Source organism: Myotis brandtii, unplaced genomic scaffold (genome assembly GCF_000412655.1).
Source record: "Myotis brandtii unplaced genomic scaffold, ASM41265v1 scaffold3659, whole genome shotgun sequence".
NCBI lineage: Eukaryota > Metazoa > Chordata > Mammalia > Chiroptera > Vespertilionidae > Myotis > Myotis brandtii.
This window is the reverse complement of record NW_005364060.1, coordinates 29,775-42,410: the sequence shown is the minus strand read 5'-3', so window position 1 is coordinate 42,410 and position 12,636 is coordinate 29,775. Positions and strand designations below refer to the sequence as shown.

At 43.4% G+C, this 12,636-nt stretch overlaps 1 pseudogene; it reads right to left on the bottom strand.

Annotated features, from left to right (window-relative positions):
* Window positions 1–1,739: 1,739 nt before the first annotated feature.
* Window positions 1,740–10,076, bottom strand: LOC102257823 (annotated as a pseudogene).
* Between the last annotated feature and the right edge of the window lie 2,560 nt (window positions 10,077–12,636).

Genomic DNA, 12,636 nt, shown 5'->3' with positions numbered 1-12,636 from the left:
CAGGGCGGAGCCAGCCAGCAATTGTTGACTTGCAGTGGCTGCAACAGTGTGGTGATGGGGCTGGTGCCTTCCCCTGATCAGCCCGGTCGACTCCCACAAAGGGTGGCCAGACTGTGGCTTAGGCCCACTCCCCAAGGGAGCAGGGAGCAGGTAGTAGGACATCCCCTAGGGCTCCCAGTATGTGATAGGGGGCAAGCTGGGCTGAGGGAACCCCCTCCCCAGTGCACAAATTTTTGTGCACCGGGCCCCTAGTGTATATATAAAGCTATTGCTGGTGCCAATTGCGTGCATGTTTTTCCATTTGTCATTGTCGTTTGTAAATTTGGTTGACATTTCTATTATAGAGAAAGGGCAAACAGCAATATTAAACTATTTCTTCTAATTAATTTCCTTTCAATGTGCACGAATTTGTGCACCAGGCCTCTAGTATTGTAATAACTATGTATGGTGCCAGATGGTATTAGATTTATTGGGGTGGTCACTTTGTAACTTATGTAATGTCTAATCACTATGTTGTACACCTGAAACTAATATAATATTGTATACCAACTGTAGTTGAAACATTAAATAAATTATAAAAATAGAGCTATTGATGATGGATATAACTAGCAGTATTTTCCTATGTATTTGTATACTGTATGCAAAGCACTGCCTACATATCAAGTTATTCAAATTCTGTCAATAATTCTGCAAGGAAAGTATTTTTGCCCCCATGTATGAATGAGAAAAAAGGCACAGACATATCAGCTGCTTTACCCAGTGCTATAAAGTTTAAAATACCAGCTATAAAATACTGAGTCCTGGATTTGGATTTAGGTTTCTTTGTACTGAACTATGCTGCATCAGTTATTCTTTGACTCCCAGTTACATTTTAAGCTCCCAGAGACAGATGGCACAGACAGGGGCAGTCTCATACCCCCGTGGCTTTTCCATTGTGCCATCCTGGGTGCCATGTGTGGACGCAGTCATGCGGGGCGGAAAGACTGAGGCAACGTGAGGAACACAGTTTCAAAGGGCGGGATGTCGCCAAGCCAGATCACATATACTCTCAGGAGTGAAGTGTTGGGTGCACCCGGAGGGCCAGAGCGTCCCTCTGTGGGTCCATCTCCCTGCCAGCGTTTCCACTGGGAGACAGTGAATCCAGAGCAGGCCAGCACCCACCACTGCATTATCTCATCCCTGTGCACCAGGGCGCTTTCTTCCTCCCAGGCTCCAGCTCCTTACCCAGGTGCTCTTCTGCTGATCCCAGGTGCACAGGCATTCAGTGAGACTGATTGGGCTTACCTGCCTGGACACACCAGGCAGCCATATTGAGCCCCTGTCCCTCACATGCCAGGGTGGCACAGGAAAATCCACAGGTTAGCCAGCAGGACGCATCCAGGAGGTGAGGCAAGCTACACCTGTATCCTAGGGACCCTGTTTTCTACTCCCTAGGGATCATGGTTTCTACTCCCACCCCTTTCCCAGCTGTTACTAACCCTAAGTAAGGACAAAGCACTTGGTCCTCAGATACCTCATTATTGAGTCATTCCGATGCCCTCCTAACTAACTTACGTTTTTCTCCTGCCTAGAGAATTGCTATCTCCTTAAGGGTGTGGCAGGAGAAGAAAGCTTTTACTAACATTATTTATTCTTCACAAATTTAAAGTTTGGGGAACAAATATTGACTACTGCTACTTTTGAGATTAAAAATTTCTTTCTAGTAACTTATTTCTCTGTCATAACTTTTAACAGCTATATTAAAATGAATACAGATTTATTTATTTGTTTTTTGTATTTTTTAAATCTACACAAAGGACAGAAGGTATATAGGACCTTCATTGATGCCTGAATTGGAGGTGGGGTGGGGCAGTGGCCAAAGGTGGGAACACAAGGAAGAGAGAAAAATTAACTTCAGCTAAGATATCAAAATATTATCAGACTATACTTGCTTTCTTTTGTGTTACTGGGCATGAAACCTGATCTGGGAAATGAGATTAAATGGGCTTGGAGCATAAAGGGCCATCGGCGTAGTCAGTCCTGAGATAAACGACAGGAAAATTTTCAGTAAAGATCTCATAAAGAGGGTTTATCCTTCCACAGAGATATTAGTTCAGGGTCACTGAGGGATTAGATAACTGGGTGGATACCCCAGGAATCCCACAATAGGTAACAACTGAGAAAAAATCCAAGAGTTTGGGGGAGAATTCTGAGAGGTATGTGAGATCTGAGGGGGCTGCAGCACCTGTAGTCACAGAGAAGAAGTGAGAGGATGAGTGTAGGAAGCGAGAAATAATGTGATGAGCGTGGCCAGGAATTAGTGCTGCCATCCAGCATGTCCACTCTCTGCTTTTGGATGGCAATGCACCTGCAACGACACAGACATGAGATCTAGTGGCTCCTGTGCTACCATTATGTTGTTTCCCAATTCTGTTCTTCAACCACACTTGTGTCCACAGCCTCCTCCCACTTTCCTTCCTTCTGCTTTTTATATCTGAATACTCACCTTCCCTTCATAAGGGCCCTTGTTGTCTAGAGACACCACCTGGGCGCAGGCCCTGGATAATGAAGACGGTGCCCGTGACGATGCCCACGAGGCCCACGGCCAGCCCCAGGGCGCAGACCACTGTCTCCGTCAGCTCTGACATGGGGGCTGGAATCTCGGGCTCTGTGGGTGTGAGGTTGTGGAGGTCAGAATACAGAGAGAGTTGCTGTGCAGGTATATGGGGTTGGTTCTGTAAAGATGTGGGGCAAGGGGCTTAGTGAGAGGGTGCAAGTCTATCATTAGAAGACCTTAAAGTGTTAGTTTTAGGGCCATGAGTTAGGGGATCATAGGCAGATGTTAAGACTTGACAGAGGAAAGAAGGCACCAAAAGGCATGGGGCTCTGATGGAGGCCAAAGCATAGCAGCATTAGCATGAAAGTGCAAAAAAGACACTGGAATGCAGAGGGACCTAGATCTCAGCAGGGCTGAATCAGCATAGATTGCTCCTGCTGTGATGGCAATGGCTCCGGGCGATTTCCTGACCTGATCATCTTTACACTGTTTACCAGACTTTACCTTTGATCTGCCTGCATGCATTGCTAAAGGCAAATGTGTAATCAAACTGAATAAAAAGCAGGCAGGACCCAGACTTGTGGTTCCTCTTCTTGCAAAGAGGTTTCCACCTGGCCCCCCAATGCCTTCAAAATCCATATTTCTTATACAGTGTATTCATTGTGTGTCATTGGCCCTCCTGCAAGTTATCCTGAACCACCATGCAGGTCGTGGCAGGGCTCATACCCACCCCAGCTCTTCAGGAGTGGCTGGTCCAGCCCCCAGTGCTCCACCTTGCAGTCATAGACGTCGTCAGCAGAAGGGAGGAAGGTGAGGTAACTGAACTTGAGGAAGGAATCATCACTCTAGGACAGGAAGCTGGTTTCAGAAACACCCTGTGTGACTGAGTGCCCGTTGCTCAGCCATGAGATGTTGATCACAGGAGGGAAGATGTTGTCCACGGCACAGATGAGGGTGTTGGGCTGGCCCAGCTCCACGGGAGGCTTGGGAAACACAGTCACCTCAGGAACCTCTATGGTGAGGAAACAGCACTGGGTTTAGAATTGTGGGCAGCTCTGCCCTGAGGGTCCCTGCCTCCTGGAGGGCCCTCCCATCAACGTTTCCCCATTGGAGAGCAGAGATGCTCTTGTTCCCTCTGCTTGTGAGCCGCTGTACACTGCCCGCCCGTCATCCCCACACCCTTCTCTCTGTGGGCCCCTGGTTAGGGTGGACGTCTACGGGACCAGTCCTTTAAGGAGTTGAGGATTGCAGTGTGGGTGCAAGAATCTGTATTTCATGGAAACATGTGATTTGTAAGAAGGGAGAGGATGAGGGTTCAGCAAATTCCATGAGAAGATCTGGGACTCCTTAGAAAGGAGCGCATTTTATAGAGTGAAGGGAATCTATCCGAGTGAAGAAGGGAGTGAGGCCTGGTATGAAGGGTAGATTCAGGAAAGAGACAGGATGGTGGACACATACTATTGGGAGCAGCCTTATAGTTGGAGCGTTCAATCAGGAGGTGCAAGTTGTATTTTAACATAGCCATGTTTCTCAGTGCATTCCGAGTGTCAAAATATTTAAATTCACTGAACCCAGGCAGCCAGCAGACAGTCTCCTTCTTGGACAGGTCCGCGTAGAACTCCTCTTCTCCATCAAATTCATGGGTGTACTGGCCCGAGGGACCGTAAGACTGGAAGACATTTATGCCATAGGCCCCAACGTGGTCAGCTGATGAGTGAGATGGGAGCAGGGAGGTGCAAAACACAGGAGAGAAAGGATCTCGTTAAACAAAGTGACAAGAAACATTGTGGGCTGCACCTTTGGCACAACCTGAAGACAGTCCCCAGCACCTGCTCCCTCCCCTGGCTGTCCTGTTAGAATCCAGTTGCCTCTCCACTCTGATGGTTGCTCTTGTCACAGGAACAGAATTCCACAGGCCTGTTTACTGCTATTCTCTGCCCGCCTAGCTCAGCGCCTGGCACCTCTTGGGCTTAAGATAAATACTGAAATGGGCAGAACAAGGAATGAATGAATGACCATGGCCTTAGCTTTATTTCCAGAGATTCAGTTTACCTCCCTCTGCTTCATAACTTTTCTCTCTCGATTTCTTCATCAGTTAATAACACATTCATTGTGGGTCCTCTCCGCTCAGGACTGGCTCAGAACAGAACATGTGCTATATAAGGATTCCTTCCTCCTTTTATTTTTTTAACCAACAAAAGCACACATAATATTATTTTAAAAGAATTGCCTCTATTTTAGGGAATAAGAAAGAGCATGAGCCCTGCCATGGTGGCCCAGTGGTTGAGCGTCAACCTATGAACCAGGAAGTCATGGTTCGATTCCTGATCAGGGTACATGCCCCACTTGTGGGCTTGATCCCCAGTAGGGGGCGTGCAGGAGGCAGCTGATCAATGATTCCCTCTCATCATTAATGTTTCTATTTCTCTCTCCCTCTCCTGTATTCTCTGAAATCAATAAAAATATATTTTAAAAAAAGAAAGAGCATGATAAGGGCAGTGACAATATTACAAAACACATAAAAATAAACATGCTTCTAAGGTCTCTTTGTGTGTGTGTGTGTTTAATCCTCACCTAAGGATATATATATATATACTAGAGGGGAATGCTCATAAATTGAGCGGTCAGTCATTTAAATTACCAAGTAGCGAGCTTTGTGGCTTGCTCTAAAACTACTTTCTAAGACAATGTATTTGACTTTGGACCTCCAGAAACTAATTACATTTTTGGAACAGACGTTAGACAGGCTGTAACCTATAAGTGAGGATATTCTGATGGGCATGCCATGTATGCTTATGATTGTTCGTAGGAATCATACATTTTTATTTCCAATATTTTTAGTTATAGGAGCAAGAAAGAAATGAGGAGTGGATGTGAAATGACATATGAGTGGGAGAGATCACTTTGAAAACACACTTATTGCTTTCTCGCAAGATGCCTGTTTTCCAGAGGTGATGTTGATAAAAAATTAATGAGTTCAGGGTGAAAATTATGATGGATTTGTTGTTTATGTCTTAGAGGATGACTGTGGGAGAGAAATCTGAGGGAGTAGCAGGAGAAGAGGAACCAGCTAGCAATATGTTTAGCAAAAGTTTAATAATGACTAATAGGATGTTTAATGATTCCATTTATTCTTATTTAAGTTTCTTTGTATATTTAAAATCATGAATATTAAAACAACAAGTATTAAACATACATTTATGTTAAATACTATGCTAGGTGCTCTGATATGAAAAGCATTGATGAGACACATGACCTGATCTCTGGTATGTTTAATTCTATTTACATTTTTTTTCCATTTGGAGCTTAAAAATAATACAATTTTAAACTAAAAAAATATATAAATACAGGGGAAAAAATACCCAATACCCTCTTCATATTGGTATCTCTACTATTGCTATCTTAATGTATTTCTGCTATATAGTAATGAATTTTTTAGTTGTAATAAGTTTTATACAACTTTAAGTTCTGTACTTTGTTCTCTGCATATTTCTATGATTTTCTATAATTACATAATATTCTGTAGATGTTCACATAGCTGTCTAGTTCACTCTTATCATTCAAGTCTCAAATAAAATATCACCTTCCCAGACCATTCAATCTATATTAGCCCACTTTCTCCCCCAAATTTCAATCATATTACCCTTCACAGAATTAATATATCCATAGCAATTATTCTTATAGTAAATAATTTTGCATATTAATTTTTTTATTTAATTTCTGTCTGTCCTCTATTAAAATATGACAGCAAGGGCTTATGTGCCTTATTCACTACTGTATGCTCAGCCTATAAAACAGGGCCTGTAAATAAATATAGATTGACTAAATAAAGAAAAATGCACTGTAGTATTCTTCCTTTGTTGGACATAATTTATTTTCATTTTTGTGTTGTTATGTATGCTTCTAGGGTTAGCTTCCATGAATATTAACAGATTTCAAATTTTAAAAATAAAATATTAGAAAAAACATAGAAAATAATTCCTAATGTTAGATAATAGCTCAAAGAATCTGAACTTTAAACCTTTAAACCATATATATATATATGTGGGTTAGAGATATCTTAAAGGTATTAAGAATTGTATACATATATATATATATATATATATACACACACATATATATTAGTATATTAGTTTAACCCTTACCCAAGGATATTTTTCCATTGATTTTTTTTTAGAGAGAGTGTAAGAGAGAGAGGAAGACAGAGAGAAATATTGATGTGAGAGAACACATCGATTGGTTGCCTCCTGTACTTGCCCTGACCAGGTCCTGGGCTGGGGAGGAGCCTGCAACTGAGGTCCATGCCGTTTGGTCTGCAGGCTGATGTCCTATCCACTGAGCCAAACTGGCTAGGGCCCTGAATATATTTATTTATTTTTTTATTTTTTTGAGCGAGAGTGGGAGGGAGGGGAGGAAGGGAGACAAAGAGAGAGAATCCTCTCAGATTGATGGGCTGCTTCCCACACATGGCTCTGGAGATGAACCTGCAACCCAGGTACCTGCCCTTGACTAGGAATCAAACCTATGACCTTTCCGTGTGCAGGCTGATGCTCTAACCACTTAGCAACCAGCCAGGGCTAAGGTCTCTGCTTCTGTAACAGGGTGGTCCTTAGGGGAGAGCACCTGGTTTCCTCTGAAATGAAACTGGAAACTTCATTATACTTTGGATTCCTGTCATTTCCCACCCTCTTCTTTTCTTGAAGGATGTTACTAAGCCTCTCCTTTTTCTGACTCAACACTTACCTTGTTGGGGACTCCGGGAAAACTCTAGCCCTTTCCTCGAATGGACAGTGGACTTGTCTGTGGCAGCCAGCGCAGCTGACTCCCAGGTGGGCCTGACTGGACAACTTGTCTGAGCCTTTTACCATTTCCTCTTCCCTACCTTCCATTTCCTGAGTTTCAACAAGGTTTCAGACATTGCCAGGAGCGAGGAGTATAACACGGACCATGCATGGTCTCTGCCAGCGAGGAGCTTCATGAATAGGGGAGTCGTGTGAGTAAGGAGCCAATAGGTGTAGTGTGCTGAGTCCTCCACAAATACCTCACCTGCCACTCAAACCAGACATTACACTTTCATGCTCCTTGGTATTTACAAGGGTCTGTTTTCCTCCCTCAAATTATCTTCCAGGATTTCCTGGACACCTCCAGTTCATTCTTGAAGTGTCTGCTTAGTTACCAACTTCTTAGCTAAGTCCCCTCATTAAACATAATTTTGACCACATTATGATTTCCAGCCCCTCCATCCAAATGTCCTCTTTGCAAGTTTATTCCTCATCCCCACCCAGCATGATCCCCTTGGTTGGCCACTTAAAGGACCCTCCATCAAAGCCTTCTTGTCCTTGTAACGAATCCTCTTGATTCCATTTCCAACATGAATATATGTGATTATCCTTTTCATCTGCACGTGTCCTGGCTGCACGCTGCTGCTGAGGGACCTCACTGCGCCAGCTGGAACTACTCACTCTCAGTTTCAGTCTTACTGGGCCCACTGTCCTGTGCAGCAGCTGCCCTGCTCTGGGCACAGTATTGTCCTATCGCTAATCTGAGCTCCCTCCAGGGGCAGACAGCATGTCTCTTCATATGAGTCCCCAGCACTGAGCTCCTGGTGCTCAAACTGTGTAGCAAATGTCATCGCTATTCTTCAGGGCTACAAAGATTTGGGGAAGACTGACAGACATGAAGGTAGCAGCATCCTGTGAAAGTTAGACTCAGTGGTGATGGCTGCATTATGACTCCTAAGCCCTAAGCACTGTTGTTAGATTGGCTTTTATTTTTCCATAAAAATATTAAAAGCTTATATTTTATGACCATATTGGTATAAAGGCAAATATAATTCAGGCTAAATTAAACTAGTTTCTTTTACCCTAAAAGTTCATTTTTTTCTTCTAATTTTAAAAGAAAGGAAAACATTTTCATGGGGTCCTATAGGCATTGCGGGCCCTTGGCCCTTTGCCCACTGTGGGGGGTACGTCAAGCCAGACCAGAGCACTCTGGAGTGACATTGAGAAAAGGGGACGTGGACGTACTCTGGAGAAGCAGACAAAACTTTCCTACCAAACCAAGAAAGCTTGGGAGCAGCCATCTATATATTTAAAAGCCTAAGGGACTGTTACGACTGGTTGACCGGTTGCTATGATGATCACTGATCACCAGGAGGCAGACTCTCCATGCAGGAGCTGCCCCTTGGTGGTCAGTGCGCTCCCACAGCCAACCTCCTATGGTCCCTCCCTGAGGCAGGCCAGCCCTGATTGGCCCTGATTGAGACTGGGCGAGATGGCCCTGAGCAGCCCTATCGCTGGCCAGGCTGAGGGACCCCACCTTTACACGAATTCGTGCACTGGGACTCTAGTGGTTAATAACATCATTGAAGATCAGAGTAACCTTTAGTTCATTTCCCTTTGGACTACAGTGCTTGGTTTTTCTACTTTGCTTTTGTGAATCTACTCTTCTTGCCAATAAAACAACAGGAAAAAGAACCAGGAATAGATCCTGGAAAGAAAGGAGGGTAAAGAAATGATGAAGAGAGGGTGGAAAGGTGAGCAACAGAGGTGGAGTGGCCCAGGGGACCAAACCATGATTGGATGCCCAATCTTCCTCTTACAGAGCTTCCTTAGATGTGGTAAAGGACAGGCCATTTGGGCTGACAGTTTGAGACTAATGTAATTTAATTCACCATGTTTTCATCATAAAGTTCACAATTTTAAAATAAAAGTAAAGATATTCCCTACTTTGTTAATGAAAAATTATACAGCTATACCTGTAATAGTAGTAATTTTAAATATTATTGACATTTATTGGTCTTCATTACTTGGGAAGCACACGTAATACTACTTTACTTGATTTTTTGTAAGGTGACGCATAAGAGGTAAATGAGATTAAGTGAAAACCATGTGATAAAATGACTTGTCTGAAGGCCCTCACTGGGCTGTTTTCCCATTCCCCACCCATGCCAGTTCTCAGCTTGGAAATGTATGTGAATCTGAGACAAAGCAAAGAACCCTTCTTTATATCTACATAGTACACATAATTCATGAAACTCTTTACCCCAAGGTAATCCACAGGAGAAATATTCATAAAGCTCCAAAAGTTGGTCAGAAAAATTTGGGAGCAATGGTTCATGAATTTTAGTAACAGAAGATCCATTTGTGAAAACACCCCTAATCTTTGAGGCAATCACGCATGAAAACCATAGAGCCTCCCGACTATATTCATGGATCCAACATAAGAACCAGGATGATGGCTGTGGTGCAGTGTGCAACAGCTCAGGTAGCAGAGACTGGATTGGGACTCTGGTTTCCCAAAGGAGGAAGGACCATAATTTTTGGATCTGCTAATATTGAGGATGCCTTTGAGGAATCGCTACTGTTTCTATGCAAATCTTTATCTTTTTTACCCTCCAATTCTGTTTCCCAGTCCAGTCCCCATGTGGCTCAGCAGAGCACTCACCCACAATGTCTTCACCTCCACAGCGACTCAGCACAGTGGTCAGGGCGAGGGCCCCCCAAATCAGGGCTCTGTTTAGGGCCATCTTCTTCTCAAGGTGGTTTCAGCATTTGCTGCTCTGAGTTGTAGAGCAATGATGAGGACCAAGCTGAGGAAGAAATCTAAAACACCCAAACCAAACCCTGCAGGGCAGGTTGTAGCCAATCAGAACCCCCCCTGTGATGACACCTCTGTTGCCAGTTGAAGAGTGTGTACCAGGAGGCCTGGCAGGGACTGGGAAATCCCCAGTTTCTGAGGTTCTGATGCAGCCTCCACTCCAATTGGACCTGAGGGAATTCTCCATGGAAGGAGGGAAGGTAAGAAATCAGAATCTCCTCTCCTGTGTGTGCCTGCTGGTTCTCACAGACCTAAATAACCAGAACATGAGCATTGTCTGAGCCACAAAAACGGCCAAGAGACTTTGTTCGTAGTTGGATTCTGTTACGGCCAAGCACACCTCTCTCCAGGGTAATGTGAATGACTGCTGCTCCTTTTTATTATTTTTTAATTGATTGATTTGAGAGAGAGAGAGAGAAAGAGAGAGAGAGAGAGAATAAGAGAAACATTGATTTGTTGTTCCACATATTTACGCTTTCATTGGTTGCTTCTTGTATGTGACCAGAGACTGAACCCGCAACCTTGGCATATCCAGAGGAGGCTACCCGGCCAGAGCTGACTGCTGCTTCTCTACCAATTAGAGCTCTAGCTTCAGTATCGCCTTCCTTCCTTCCAGGTAAAATGTATTAAGATGCCCAATTATAGAACTATCCACCCCAGCACCCACTTCCTAACAGAATCCAATTAAGAACAAAGTCTCTATTTCTCAAATCCTTCCAAGATCACTCACAAGCCCAAACCCTGAGGTCAATGATCAGTTTTATGTGTCAGCTAGATAGTCAATCAAACGTTGATATTTTATAGATGTGATTAAAGCCCACAGGCCATTGACAATGATAGAGGTCATGCTGGATAATGTGACTGAGCCGGATCCGTCAGCTAAAGAGTCCCAGGCACAGAGTGAGGCTTCCCTGAGGTAGTGGATTCTGCTCTGGGCTGCAGCGTGGGCTGTGCAGAGAGTTCCAGCTGCCCCTCCTGACAGTGGTCTGCCCTGTGGATCTTGGATTTGCCCAGTTCCCCACAACTGTGTAAACTAGTCCTGCAATAACTCTGAATAGACGTCTCCTCCTGATTCTGCTTTTTTGATTCCAACACTCTCTTACTGAGATGCCTCACAATTCCCCAAAGTGAGTGTCTCCCTCACTGCAATGACACAACAGCTTGTTCACCCACAAGTGTGCTCCCCATGGCCTTGGCTGGGGGCACTGACAGCACCCCATTAGGTTGTTGTGAGGATAAACACATACTGTACTTGGAATGAATTCCTAGGACTCCTTAAATATACCTGTCATGCTTTAATACCAGTCCTATTTTATAAGGAGGACCTTGAAGCACAGAGGTGAGGTGCCCAGGCTCACACAGCTGGAAGTGGCAGAGATAAAATGTCACGAGGCAAGCCATGAGGCCTTGCTGGGGCGGAGTCTCCTTCTGCGTGGATTCAGAATCCAGTGCACTGAAATAATTAGGATAGATATTTGAACCTATAGGTGGCCTTATCATTTTCTGCGGGGCCTCCTTTTGCAAACCAAGAGCTTCTACTTGAGCCTGGCTGGCATGGCTCAGTGGTTGAGTGTAGACCTATAAACCAGGAGGTCATGGTTAGATTTCCAGTCAGCACTGCTTCTGATTTTATCTGCTGTGTCAGCCTGGCAAAATCCTCAAAATACAGAAGCCTTAGGGTTCTTTCCTAGAAATGGGGTGAAAACTCTGATAGTTACTATGATGACATGAAATTATAATATTTACAAATTATAAGGTTGTTCATTGTATTTTTTAAATAATTCTTTGTATGTCTGTGGGGTCGGTTGTTAAGTCACCTCTTTCACATCTGATTTTGTTTATTTGAGTCCTCTCTCTTCTTGCAGTTTTTCTTGTTTATTGAGGTAGGACTGCAGAGCTATGAACTTCCCTCTCAGGACTGCTTTCACTGTGTCCATAGGTTTTGGATTATTGTGTTTTCATTGTCATTTGTTTCCCGGATGCTCTCTTTCTTAACGCAGTCATTGTTTAATAATATGTCACCTCTTTCACATCTTTTTTAGCCTCCAAGTGTTTGATATTTTTTCATTGTTTTTATTGTAGTTGATTTCTAATTTTATGCCATTGTGATCTGAGAAGATACTTGATATAATTTCAATCTTCTTGAATTTGTAGAGACTTAGCCTGTTTCTTAATATGTGGTCTATCTTTGACAATGTCCCATGTGCACTTGCGAAGAATCCATTGCTTCCGGGTGAAATGTTCTGAACATGTCAATTAGTTCTATCTGATCTAGAGAGTCATTTTAGATTGCTGTTTGTTGATTTTTTTTTTTGTCTAGAAGATTTATCCAGTGATGTCAATAGGGTATTAAAGTTTCCTACTATGATTGTATTGCTGTCAACTCTTCCTTGATATCCTCAAGAGTATTTTTTAAATGTATTTAAAAATTAAAAGGAAGGTATCCTGCAACTTCTAGGAAATCTCCACCAATGGAGCAAGAAAAAAAAAAAAAAAAAAGC